Source organism: Somniosus microcephalus, chromosome 3 (genome assembly GCF_052327205.1).
Source record: "Somniosus microcephalus isolate GS21.2 chromosome 3, FLI_Smic_1.0, whole genome shotgun sequence".
Lineage (NCBI taxonomy): Eukaryota > Metazoa > Chordata > Chondrichthyes > Squaliformes > Somniosidae > Somniosus > Somniosus microcephalus.
In genome coordinates, this window is record NC_140989.1 from 14,695,653 (window position 1) to 14,707,763 (window position 12,111).

Sequence of the window (12,111 nt, forward strand, 5' to 3'; positions counted from 1 at the left end):
GGGGGCGGGAAGGGGTGTTGAGGACAAACCCCAACGGCAGAAGCGCGAGCGGCCGGGGAGCGCGCGTGGGGGGTGGAAAAGGCCCGGCTGTGATTGGAGGAGCAGCGAGCACGAGAGGGGGACGACGACGCGGCTGTGATTGGAGGAGCAGCGAGCAAGTGTTGGGGGGGGGGAAAGACGCGGCTGTGATTGGAGGAGCAGCGAGTGGGGAGGGGAAGCGCGGCTCTGATTGGAGGAGCAGCGAGGGGGGGGGGACGCGGCTGTGATTGGAGGAGCAGCAGGCACGCGGTGCGCCGGCCGCCCGGAGGCGGGAAAGCAGCGCCTCAGAGCCCCCGGGCTCAAAGATTGCCGTCAAAGCAATTTCAAGAGCTCGATATTCGGCCGGCCAAAGTTTCGGGGGAAAAAATCTTCCTGATGGCGAGGGGGGAAACGATGCCCCCACCACCCCGGGGCCGGCCGTAAGCTCGACCTCCCGGTCCCGAGCTAACAAACACACATGGAAGAGATTCAAACTGGCAAAAGCATCCTCGTGTACCCTTGATTTTTTTCTAAAAAAAGTCTCACCACCAAGTCTTAGAAGACAATGGAAGTTGTTGAGGAAGCAGCAACTTGCTGCGGTTTTTTCTCCACAGTACTTTCTGAGAGAGGATTGCCGCGGAATGAGACTTGAATTGAAGTACATCCAGGGGGGGTTCAGGCCATTGCGCCACAGAGCAGCAGAATTTGCAACCCAAAGACTGGCTTGCTTACAAAGATTCCCATAAAAAAGGGTAATTAATTGATCTCTTCTGCCTTTTGCTCTTTACAACAGCAACTTACATTTACACAGCGCCTTTTAACGGAGTGAAACGTCCCGAGGCACTTCGCGGGAGCGATTATCAAACAAACTTCGACACTGAACCACACCATATTAGGGCAGGTGACCAAAAGCTTGGTCAAAGAGGTAGGTTTTAAAATGCACCTTAAAGGAGGAAAGAGAGGTGGAGAGGTTTAGGCAGGGAATTCCAGAGTTTACGGCCCAGGCAACAGAAGGCACGGCCGCCAATGGAGCGATGGAAATCAGGAATTTGCTTAATATTTCTAGAATATGTGCTGATTTATTTTATGCTTCACATTTTTGTGTTACTGTATATAAATATTTATTTATTTAGCCTGCACAAACTCCAGTCTAAGTTTAAGATCCACGGATCAAAGAGCGGGCAGTGTGGCACAATACTGCATTTGATCCATGCGCCGCTCACTGTAAATAGGGCCGTTGTTAATCCGCAGGTCACAAAAGTCTTCAAGAGATTATCAAACAAGTGTATCCAGAGCATAGAGAGAAACGCTGTGAACCAGAGAGATAGTATTCTAAAACATTCAAAGTGATTGTACCCTCGGCATGAATTGGTTGGAGGACACCATACAAAGGTAGTTGGCAAAGAAAGCTGTCAATGACCTAGATTCTCTGCATCAAGAAGCAACCACTAACCCGTCAGTGTTGTGTAATGGTTAGGTACAGCTTCATAGCTTAACTCCCTGGTGATACGGTAGCCTATGGTAGTGGACTAGTAATACAGTGGTCCCAGAATAATAAGTTAGAGGACATGTGTTCAAATCCCACTATGGCAGTTTGAGAATTTGAATTGTGTTTTAAAACAAATCTGGAAATAAAAAAGTTGCTATCAGTAAAAGTGATCCAAAGGATACACTAATGTCGTTTAGAGAAGGAAATCTGCCGTCCTTACTCACTGGCCTATATCAGTCTTCAGTCGCACATTGATGTGGTTGACTCTTAATTACCCTCTGAAGTGGCCCAGCAAACCATTCAGTTGTTTCAAAAGCACACCACCTTCTCAGAGCAACTAGGGATGGGCAACATATGCCAGCAATGCCCACTTCCTGAGGATAATTCTTTTCAAAAACTATGACTAACCCTATTCATTCTTATCAGGCTCAGAAGGAATCCTGGACATGGTTGAGTAAAACAAATTATTAAAATACAGAGGCCATGTGACATCCTGGACTAGCACACTACCAGTATCTAGTTGAGCTCAGCATACAGCTGAGTAACTCATCAGATGAATGAACCCAGATCAAACAAGCACTTTATTTCAACACCATTTTCACCTTCCAGCAGGCTGCGGAGTTAGACATTACTGCATCAGTTAAGAAAGTGTTATTAGCACAACTACAGTGAGAGAGAAAGTAAAAAAGGAAGCAAGAAAAAAATAAACAGTACAGGATCAGGTTATTAGAAGATGAAAGTGAGTTAGGAGTTGAAGAAAGTGCCGCAGGTTGTCAAGCAAAGCCGACAAGCACAGTCCTAAAGACTGGGGTAGCTCTTGACGTTGTACGATAGTGTAAAGCTTCCTCGGCAGCACCTCCCACCTAGAAGGACAAAGGCAGCAGGCATGTGGGAACACCACCACCTCTAAGTTCCCCTCCAAGTCACACACCATTCTGACTTGGAAATATATCGCCGTTCCTTCATTATCGCTGGGTCAAAATCCTGGAACTCCCTACCTAACAGCACTGTGGGAGTACCTTCACCACATGGACTGAAGCGGTTCAAGAAGGCGGCTCACCACCACCTTCTCAAGGGCAACTAGGGATGGGCAATAAATGCTGGCGTTGCCTGCGACACCCACATCCCATGAATGAATTTTAAAAAATGGGTGACAGCAAGTCTGCATCCAGTTTTACATTTCTCCCGATTTCTACTTCCATTGACTTCAAGTCAAGATCTACCCTAGTCTCCTTCTTGCATGGTCCTCGCAGCACCTAGAGAATGCAGGGTCATCTGTATGTCTTTAGTTGGTATCTTAGCGCTAAAAATCCAGGGGCTTTACACCACCCATTACCATCAAAAAAAGGTGAAAAGAGGGCGGCGGCCACACTTTCGTCAGCTGGTGGCGCGTCCCATGGCATCCTTCATTTTCCTAGGCCCAGCAGTGCTGCTGGTAAGATCCATCGCCCTGCAAATTAAAATGCAACGTCAACTTAACATCAACATGGTGAACTTGGACCTTTGAGCTGAGTTCAGCGCTGGGACCTAAGTTCGCCAAGTAAACGCAGCACCTCTTAAAGGGACACACACAGCTTTCAGGTAAGTTTGCATTTAAGCTTTTGGACTTTTTTTTTGATTTTACTGAAGTAGTGGCTTGCTGCAATAGATGTTAAATGTTTTTTTAAGTGTGTAGGGAGTGCTGCTGAATGCGTGCAAGGCCTTGGATGGCAAAGGAAGGCCTCTAAGAAGACAAAATGCTACAAATACTCAGCAGGTCAGGCAACATCCATGGAGAGAGAAACAGAGATCACGTCTCAGATCAAGATGCTGCCTGACCTGCTGAGTATTTTCAGCATTTTATGCTGTCATTTCAGATTTACAGCATCTGCTCGCAGACAGAAGAGGAAGAAGCTGAAGAGGAAGAAGCTGAAGAGGAGGAAGCTGAAGAGGAAGAAGCTGAAGAGGGGGAAGCTGAAGAGGAAGCCAAAGAGGAGGAAGCTGAAGAGGAAGAAGCTGAAGAGGAAGAAGCTGAAGAGGAAGAAGCTGAAGAGGGGGAAGCTGAAGAGGAAGCCGAAGAGGAGGAAGCTGAAGAGGAAGATGCTGAAGAGGAAGAAGCTGAAGAGGAAGAAGCTGAAGAAGAAGATGCTGAAGAGGAAGAAGCTGAAGAGGAGGAAGCTGAAGAGGAAGAAGCTGAAGAGGAAGAAGCAGAAGAGGAAGCTGAAGAGGAAGCTGAAGAGGAGGAAGCTGAAGAGGAAAAAGCTGAAGAGGAAGAAGCCGAGGAGAAAGAAGCTGAAGAGGAAGAAGCTGAAGAGGAAGCTGAAGAGGAAAAAGCTGAAGAGGAGGAAGCTGAAGAGGAAGAAGCTGAAGAGGAGGAAGCAGAAGAGGAGGAAGCCGAAGAGGAGGAAGCCGAAGAGGAAGAAGCCGAAGAGGAAGAAGCTGAAGAGGAGGAAGCTGAAGAGGAAGAAGTTGAAGAGGAAGAAGCTGAAGAGGAAGAAGGTGAAGAGGAAGCTAAAGAGGAGGAAGCAGAAGAGGAGGAAGCCGAAGAGGAGGAAGCTGAAGAGGAAGAAGCTGAAGAGGAAGAAGCTGAAGAGGAGGAAGCTGAAGAGGAAGAAGTTGAAGAGGAAGAAGCTGAAGAGGAAGAAGCTGAAGAGGAAGAAGCTGAAGAGGAGGAAGCAGAAGGAAGGATGCAATCCAGACAGCCCATTTCTGGCCGGGATCCGGGATTGAATCGTCCACCTGCAGACGGTACCAGTGACCACAACCCCAATTCCCCTTTCAACATTAGTCCCTCACCTTACCTTCCCTCTGTTACTGACTATCGCAGCGTCCTCTTGGCCACGATGCTGAAATAAAAGCCACCACAAAGCAAACTTTTCAATCCAAATTTATACATCTATCCATCCAATATGACATCATGGCTGGTGGAAGGCTGCTGACTTTCAGTGGGGGACACTGCAAATGGCCTTGCTGGTCAACCTTGAGGAGCTGGTGGCTGCAAGTGTTAAATCAAGTAACGGTGTTTCTTCTTCACTCTCCTCTCCCTCTTCTTGGCCAACCACTGCCTGGGCAGACTGTATTTTTTAGGTGTGTGAACTGAGGATGGCACAAGGGTTGGTGGCCTGCACCATCTCCTCCAAGGAGGTGAGGCTAGGAATGGGAGATGTACCTTGTGATTGGTATAGATTGTTGGTAGGTAAGTGATTTTGGGGGGGGAGGGAGTTGTGCATTGAGCAGTGTATGAAGCTAGTGGTGCAGTTGGTAGGAAATTGCTTTTGAAGATGCATTCACTGACATTGACCAGTGCTCTGAGATCATGAAGCTTCTTTGGGCACTGGAGTCAGGTGGTGGGGTCGACACTGCTGGCAGTGACGGCCTTGGTGATGTGGTTCCACATCATTCTTTCTGGAGGGCCACCTGGACCCTGTGGGTAGAGGACCTCTCTTGCAGGATTGACCTGCACGAAACTGAAGTGCTGCGTGCGAGTCACTGGGTGCCCCTTCCCTGGCCTGCTGAGCCATTTGTGTTAGTGCTGTAGCACTTTTCCCATTTTTTGAAGTTTGGAAGAGAATTCAGCTTTAAGTGCTTAAGACTCCCATTTCGGACTTCTTTTTACTGTTAATTTTTTTTTACGGTGTGGAGATGCCGGAGTTGGACTGGGGTGGACAAATGTAAGAAGTCACACAACACCAGGTTATAGTCCAACAGCTTTATTTGAAATCACAAGCTTTCGGAGCACTGCTCCTTCGTCAGGTGAAGTGGAGAAATGCATAAAGACACAGCTTATATAGTCAGAGAATAATGTCAGATGTTTACAGGTAATCTTTCCAACTGCCATTTATCACACCTCGGCAGAGAGATAATCACAGCAATCAAAGGTGTGAATGGTGTCCAAACAGGTCAGTCAGGAAAACATTACATCAAAGAACAATGAGGTGGGGTCACAAGGGGTCAAATGTTGCAGATGCTGGGGTCTGTATGAAAAACAAAAAAACAGACAAAAAACATTTTTATTGCTGGAAATCACAGCAGGTCCGGCCGCATCTGTGTAGAGAGAACAAGCCAACGACGACTCGAGTCTGGATGACCCTACGTCAGGTGGGGTTACATGTAACGTGACATGAACCCAAGATCTCGGTTGAGGCCGTCCTCATGGGTGCGGAACTTGGCTATCAGTTTCTGCTCGACGATTTTGCGTTGTCGTGTGTCTCGAAGGCCGCCTTGGAGAATGCTTACCCGAAGATCGGAGGCTGAATGTCCTTGACTGCTGAAGTGTTCCCCAACTGGGAGGGAACACTCCTGCCTGGTGATTGTTGCGCGGTCTCCGTTCATCTGTTGTCGCAGTGTCTGCATGGTCTTGCCGATGTACCATGCTCCGGGGCATCCTTTCCTGCAACGTATGAGGTAGACAACGTTGGCCGAGTCACATGAGTATGTACCATGTACCTGGTGGGTGGTGTCCTCACGTGTGATGATGGTATCTGTGTTGATGATCTGGCATGTCTTGCAGAGGTTGCTGTGGCAGTGTTGTGTAGTGTCGTGGTCGCTGTTCTCCTGAAAGCTGGGTAATTTGCTGCGAACGATGGTCTGTTTGAGGTTAGGCGGCTGTTTGAAGGCGATTAGTGGAGGCGTGGCGATGGCCTTAGCGAGGTGTTCGTCGTCATCGATGACATGTTGAAGGCTGCGAAGAACATGGCGTAGTTTCTCCGCTCTGGGGAAGTACTGGACGACCAAGGGTACTCTGTTGGTTGTGTCCCATGTTTGTCTTCTGAGGAGGTCTATGCGATTTTTCGCTGTGGCCCATCGGAACTGTCGATCGACGAGTCAAGCGTCATATCCCGTTCTTACAAGGGCGTCTTTCAGTGTCTGTAGGTGTCCATCGCGTTCCTCCTCGTCTGAGCAGATCCTGTGTATTCGCAGGGCTTGTCCATAGGGGATGGCTTCTTTAACGTGGTTAGGGTGGAAGCTGGAGAAGTGGAGCATTGTGAGGTTGTCCGTGGGATTGCGGTAGAGTGAGGTGCTGAGGTGTCCGTCTTTGATGGAGATTCGTGTGTCCAAGAATGAAACCGATTCTGAGGAGTAGTCCATGGTGAGTTTGATGGTGGGATGGAACTTGTTGATGTTATCGTGTAGTCTTTTCAGAGATTCTTCACCGTGGGTCCATAGGAAGAAAATGTCGTCGATGTATCTGGTGTATAGCGTTGGTTGGAGATCCTGTGCAGCGAAGAAGTCTTGCTCGAACTTGTGCATGAAGATGTTTGCGTATTGGGGTGCGAATTTGGTCCCCATGGCTGTTCCGTGTGTTTGGGTAAAGAACTGGTTGTCGAAGGTGAAGATATTGTGGTCAAGGATGAGGCGGATGAGTTGTAGGATGGCGTCTGGAGATTGGCTGTTGTTGGTGTTGAGTACTGAGGCTGTCGCAGCGATGCCATCATCGTGGGGGATACTGGTGTAGAGTGCCGAGACGTCCATCATGGCGAGGAGTGTTCCTGGTTCAACTGGTCCGTGGGTGCTGAGTTTCTGTAAGAAGTCTGTAGTGTCGCGACAGAAGCTGGGGGTTCCCTGTACGATGTGCAAGAAAGCAGACAAGATCCCGAAAGGACTACAGATCACGAACCCACTCAAGTCGACCTACAACACAGACTACACTGAGGGACTCTGCCGTCCTACCTCTCGCACACTCCTCAACCATCTCGTACACCAGCTCTACAGCAGACGCCGCAACCTCGAAACCGAGATGGAGTCCATGTTCTCAGCCTGTGCTCAGGACACAGCAGACCAGCTACGAGACACCGCCAAACAGACGAGGCAACGGAACTACGCTGCCTACATGCACACCAAGAACAGGAAGCTTGAGAAACTCGGCATCACCAGCAGCAGCAACCAAGCCTCCCCCGGTACCATGGTTCAAACCACAGGGAAGTCCATCGTCAACCTGTCCGACCACACCCTTCAACCAGACGAAATTGAAGTTCTCAGCCAAGGGCTTAATTTCTGCCCCACCACCAAAATGGACCCCATCGGTCTCGCGGCAGACACAGAGGAATTCATCAGGAGAATGAGGCTCCGGGAATTCTTCCACAAATCCCAAGATGTCAGCAGCGAACCCAATGAGACAATCAATGATCCGGAACAGCAGACAGGGATCCGCAGTGCAGCAACCGAAGAAGAAAGAGTCAAATTGGACCCCTCCGGAGGGTCGCTGCCCTAAGCTTGACATGTATGCCCAAGCTGTCAGGAGATGCATCAATGCCAGATTCATCAGCCGCACTCACAAGACAGTCCAGAATGTCACCCGAGCACAACGCAATGCCATCCACGCTCTCAAGACCAACCGCAACATCGTCATCAAACCAGTAGACAAAGGAGGAGCCTTCATCATACAGAACAGAATGGACTATTGCAAAGAAGCATACTGACAACTGGACAACCAGGAACACTACAGACAGTTACCCGCAGATCCGACCAAAGAACACACCCGCCAACTCAACAGACTGATCAAGACCTTCGATCCAGACCTTCAAAGCATCCTACACGCTCTCATCCCACGTACTCCCCGCGTGGGAGACTTCTGCTGCCTCCCAAAGATACACAAAGCCAACACACCCGGACGTCCTATCATATCAGGCAACGGAACCCTGTGTGAGAACCTCTCTGGATATGTCGAGGGCATCCTGAAACCCATCGTACAGGGAACCCCCAGCTTCTGTCGCGACACTACAGACTTCTTACAGAAACTCAGCACCCACGGACCAGTTGAACCAGGAACACTCCTCGCCACGATGGACGTCTCGGCACTCTACACCAGTACCCCCCACGATGACGGCATCGCTGCGACAGCCTCAGTATTCAACACCAACAACAGCCAATCTCCAGACGCCATCCTACAACTCATCCGCTTCATCCTTGACCACAATGTCTTCACCTTCGACAACCAGTTCTTTACCCAAACACACGGAACAGCCATGGGGACCAAATTCGCACCCCAATACGCAAACATCTTCATGCACAAGTTTGAGCAAGACTTCTTCGCTGCACAGGATCTCCAACCAACGCTATACACCAGATACATTGACGACATTTTCTTCCTATGGACCCACGGTGAAGAATCACTGAAAAGACTACACGATAACATCAACAAGTTCCATCCCACCATCAAACTCACCATGGACTACTCCTCAGAATCAGTTTCATTCTTGGACACACGAATCTCCATCAAAGACGGACACCTCAGCACTTCACTCTACCGCAAGCCCACAGACAACCTCACGATGCTCCACTTCTCCAGCTTCCACCCTAACCACGTTAAAGAAGCCATCCACTATGGACAAGCCCTGCGAATACACAGGATCTGCTCAGACGAGGAGGAACGCGATGGACACCTACAGACGCTGAAAGACGCCCTCGTAAGAACGGGATATGACGCTGGACTCATCGATCGACAGTTCCGAAGGGCCACAGCGAAAAATCGCATAGACCTCCTCAGAAGACAAACATGGGACACAACCAACAGAGTACCCTTGGTCGTCCAGTACTTCCCCGGAGCGGAGAAACTACGCCATGTTCTTCGCAGCCTTCAACATGTCATCGATGACGACGAACACCTCGCTAAGGCCATCCCCACGCCTCCACTAATCGCCTTCAAACAGCCGCCTAACCTCAAACAGACCATCGTTCGCAGCAAATTACCCAGCTTTCAGGAGAACAGCGACCACGACACTACACAACCCTGCCACAGCAACCTCTGCAAGACATGCCAGATCATCAACACAGATACCATCATCACACGTGAGGACACCACCCACCAGGCACATGGTACATACTCATGTGACTCGGCCAACGTTGTCTACCTCATACGTTGCAGGAAAGGATGCCCCGGAGCATGGTACATCGGCAAGACCATGTAGACACGGCAACAACAGATGAACGGAGACCGCGCAACAATCGCCAAGCAGGAGTGTTCCCTCCCAGTCGGGGAACACTTCAGCAGTCAAGGACATTCAGCCTCCGATCTTCGGGTAAGCATTCTCCAAGGCGGCCTTCGAGACACACGACAACGCAAAATCGTCGAGCAGAAACTGATAGCCAAGTTCCGCACCCATGAGGACGGCCTCAACCGGGATCTTGGGTTCATGTCACGTTACATGTAACCCCACCTGACGTAGGGTCATCCAGACTCGAGTCGTCGTTGGCTTGTTCTCTCTACACAGATGCGGCCGGACCTGCTGTGATTTCCAGCAAAAAAAATGTTTTTTGTCTGTTTTTTTGTTTTTCATACAGACCCCAGCATCTGCAACATTTGACCCCTTGTGACCCCACCTCATTGTTCTTTGATGTAATGTTTTCCTGACTGACCTGTTTGGACACCATTCACACCTTTGATTGCTGTGATTATCTCTCTGCCGAGGTGTGATAAATGGCAGTTGGAAAGATTATCTGTAAACATCTGACATTATTCTCTGACTATATAAGCTGTGTCTTTATGCATTTCTCCACTTCACCTGACGAAGGAGCAGCGCTCCGAGAGCTTGTGATTTCAAATAAAGCTGTTGGACTATAACCTGGTGTTGTGTGACTTCTTAATTTTTTTTAAGGCTGAAAGGGCTGAAAACCTCATTGTTTCAATTCATTTTAAATTTTATTAGTTCAGAAGGCATTGTCCATTTAATGCGTTGCCCATTTAATTTCCCACAATGTCTAACAAACACTATTGCCTCGCTTACAGAAGCTGTTAGAAGCTGGAACGCCGCTCCTGGATGGGAACTACGCCTGCACTAATGTCACCAGGAGGGCGTTACATAGTAAGTTATTGCTGGGCTAAAAATCTTTACCCCTCCCCCCTGCGTGAATTTTTCCCTGGTAGCGCTTGGTCCATTTTCAGCAGCCTTAATGTGAGTTGCCAGTAACACCGACAACACTTGTGGCAGCCACAAATTTTTCCCCCTTAGTTTTTTTACAAGAAGATTTTGTCTGTTTAATGGCTTATGTTTGAACTTAATTTTAGAAGTTAATGCTTATTCTAAAGGTTTGGCTTGAAGTATCTTATAACTAATTTAAACAGCCTTTAGAAAATAAATCTGCCAATTTTCTGCTCACTCTCTCCTAAAGGTGTTGACTCATGCTGGGGTTCCATGGCCCAGTACCTTCCCCAAGTGGTATTCATGTATAAACCTGTGCAGTGAGTGTCAACAGTCCAGCTGATTATAGCCAAGTACAACCCTGTTACAAATTCACCTTCCAACATGGGTCATCAAACAGTTATCAACAGCAGGAACTCTGTTTTTTTTTCCCTCCCCTAACTCAGGGATGATGCTGGCAACTGTATAATCTTCACTCGATTATGTCCCTGGAATCATCAGCTTACTCAGCCTAGACCAGAAGTTAAAAGGAGAGCCATTATGGAAATAGACTTGTTTTCCTACAGACTTAAGATTTGGAATCAATCCAGACTATTACACCAACAATATTAAAGCCAGGCGGTCATTGCAAATGAGCAGAGTGAGTGCACGTGCCTGCTCTGAAAGATGTCGAGTCATTGGTGGGCATGTACCCACTGTACAAAAGTGTGCCCATTACTGGTGTTGGGCATCACTTGTGTGGAGAAACCCCACAGATTGCCTTTAATAGAAGTTAAGACAATAATGAATGGAAAGAGAAAGATTTGCATTTATATAGCGCCTTTCATGACCACCGGACTTCCCAAAGCGCTTTACAGCCAATGAAGTACTTTTGAAGTGTAGTCACTGTTGTAATGTAAGACATGTGGCAGCCAATTTGTGCACAGTAAACTACCAGAAAATGCAATGTGATAATGACCAGATAATCTGTTTTAGCGATGTTGATTTTAGGGATAAATATTGGCCAGGACACCAGGGATAACTCCCCTGCTGTTCGAAATAGTGCATCCACCTGAGGGAGCAGACGGGACCTCGGTTTAATGTCTCATCCGAAAGACAGGATAGCTGACTAGCGAATTTCTAATGTAACAATGACTATAGAAATACTCAAATTATTATTTTTTTCAGTCAAAAATCTACAATTGCCAATATTTCAAGCTTTTTCCTCCTTTGTGCTGACTATCAGAGAATACAGAGAATTTACTTGGGACCTTTAGAACTAGGGACTGATAGATCCCTCAGTTCTAGTTCTCAACCCCTCTGATAAACTGCTTAAAATTTGAAATGTTGAAAGCACAGATGGAAACTCTTAATCTAGTTAATGTTGTTGGACTTTGTGTCCCAGGGAGAGGGATTACACTTCTTTTCTTTCCAACCCCTATTAATGCTTTTCTCATATAGATTGAGCTCTCCATGGTGAGGAGTCAAATACCAGGGCACTTAAAAATAGGAAGTTGGGACTAAGAAGGTAAGCCAGTGGGACTACTCCACCCAAGGGATGATAAGGCATTATGGAAAAGATTTCAGGGGAAGGTAATTGAAGTGGATACTACGAATGGGTTCAAGGGACAACTAGATGTGCTTCTGAAGAGAAAGCAGTGAAGGATTTGGTGGGAAGATGTGTAGGTGGGATTCAGATCTATAAAAATATTCAAGGCTGAGATTGATAGATTTTTGGACTCTAGGGAATCAAGGGATATGAGGATCGGGCAGGAAAGTGGAGTTGAG

At 47.9% G+C, this 12,111-nt stretch overlaps 1 long non-coding RNA gene across 1 annotated transcript in view; it reads left to right on the top strand.

Moving 5' to 3' along the window:
- Positions 1-268: 268 nt before the first annotated feature.
- Positions 269-12,111, top strand: part of LOC147120870 (uncharacterized) — an 88,363-nt gene continuing 76,520 nt past the window's right edge. Inside the window, exons 1-2 of the long non-coding RNA XR_015075356.1 lie at positions 269-943; positions 10,212-10,287. This is a non-coding gene — a long non-coding RNA (uncharacterized LOC147120870). The remainder of the gene's footprint in view (positions 944-10,211; positions 10,288-12,111) is intronic.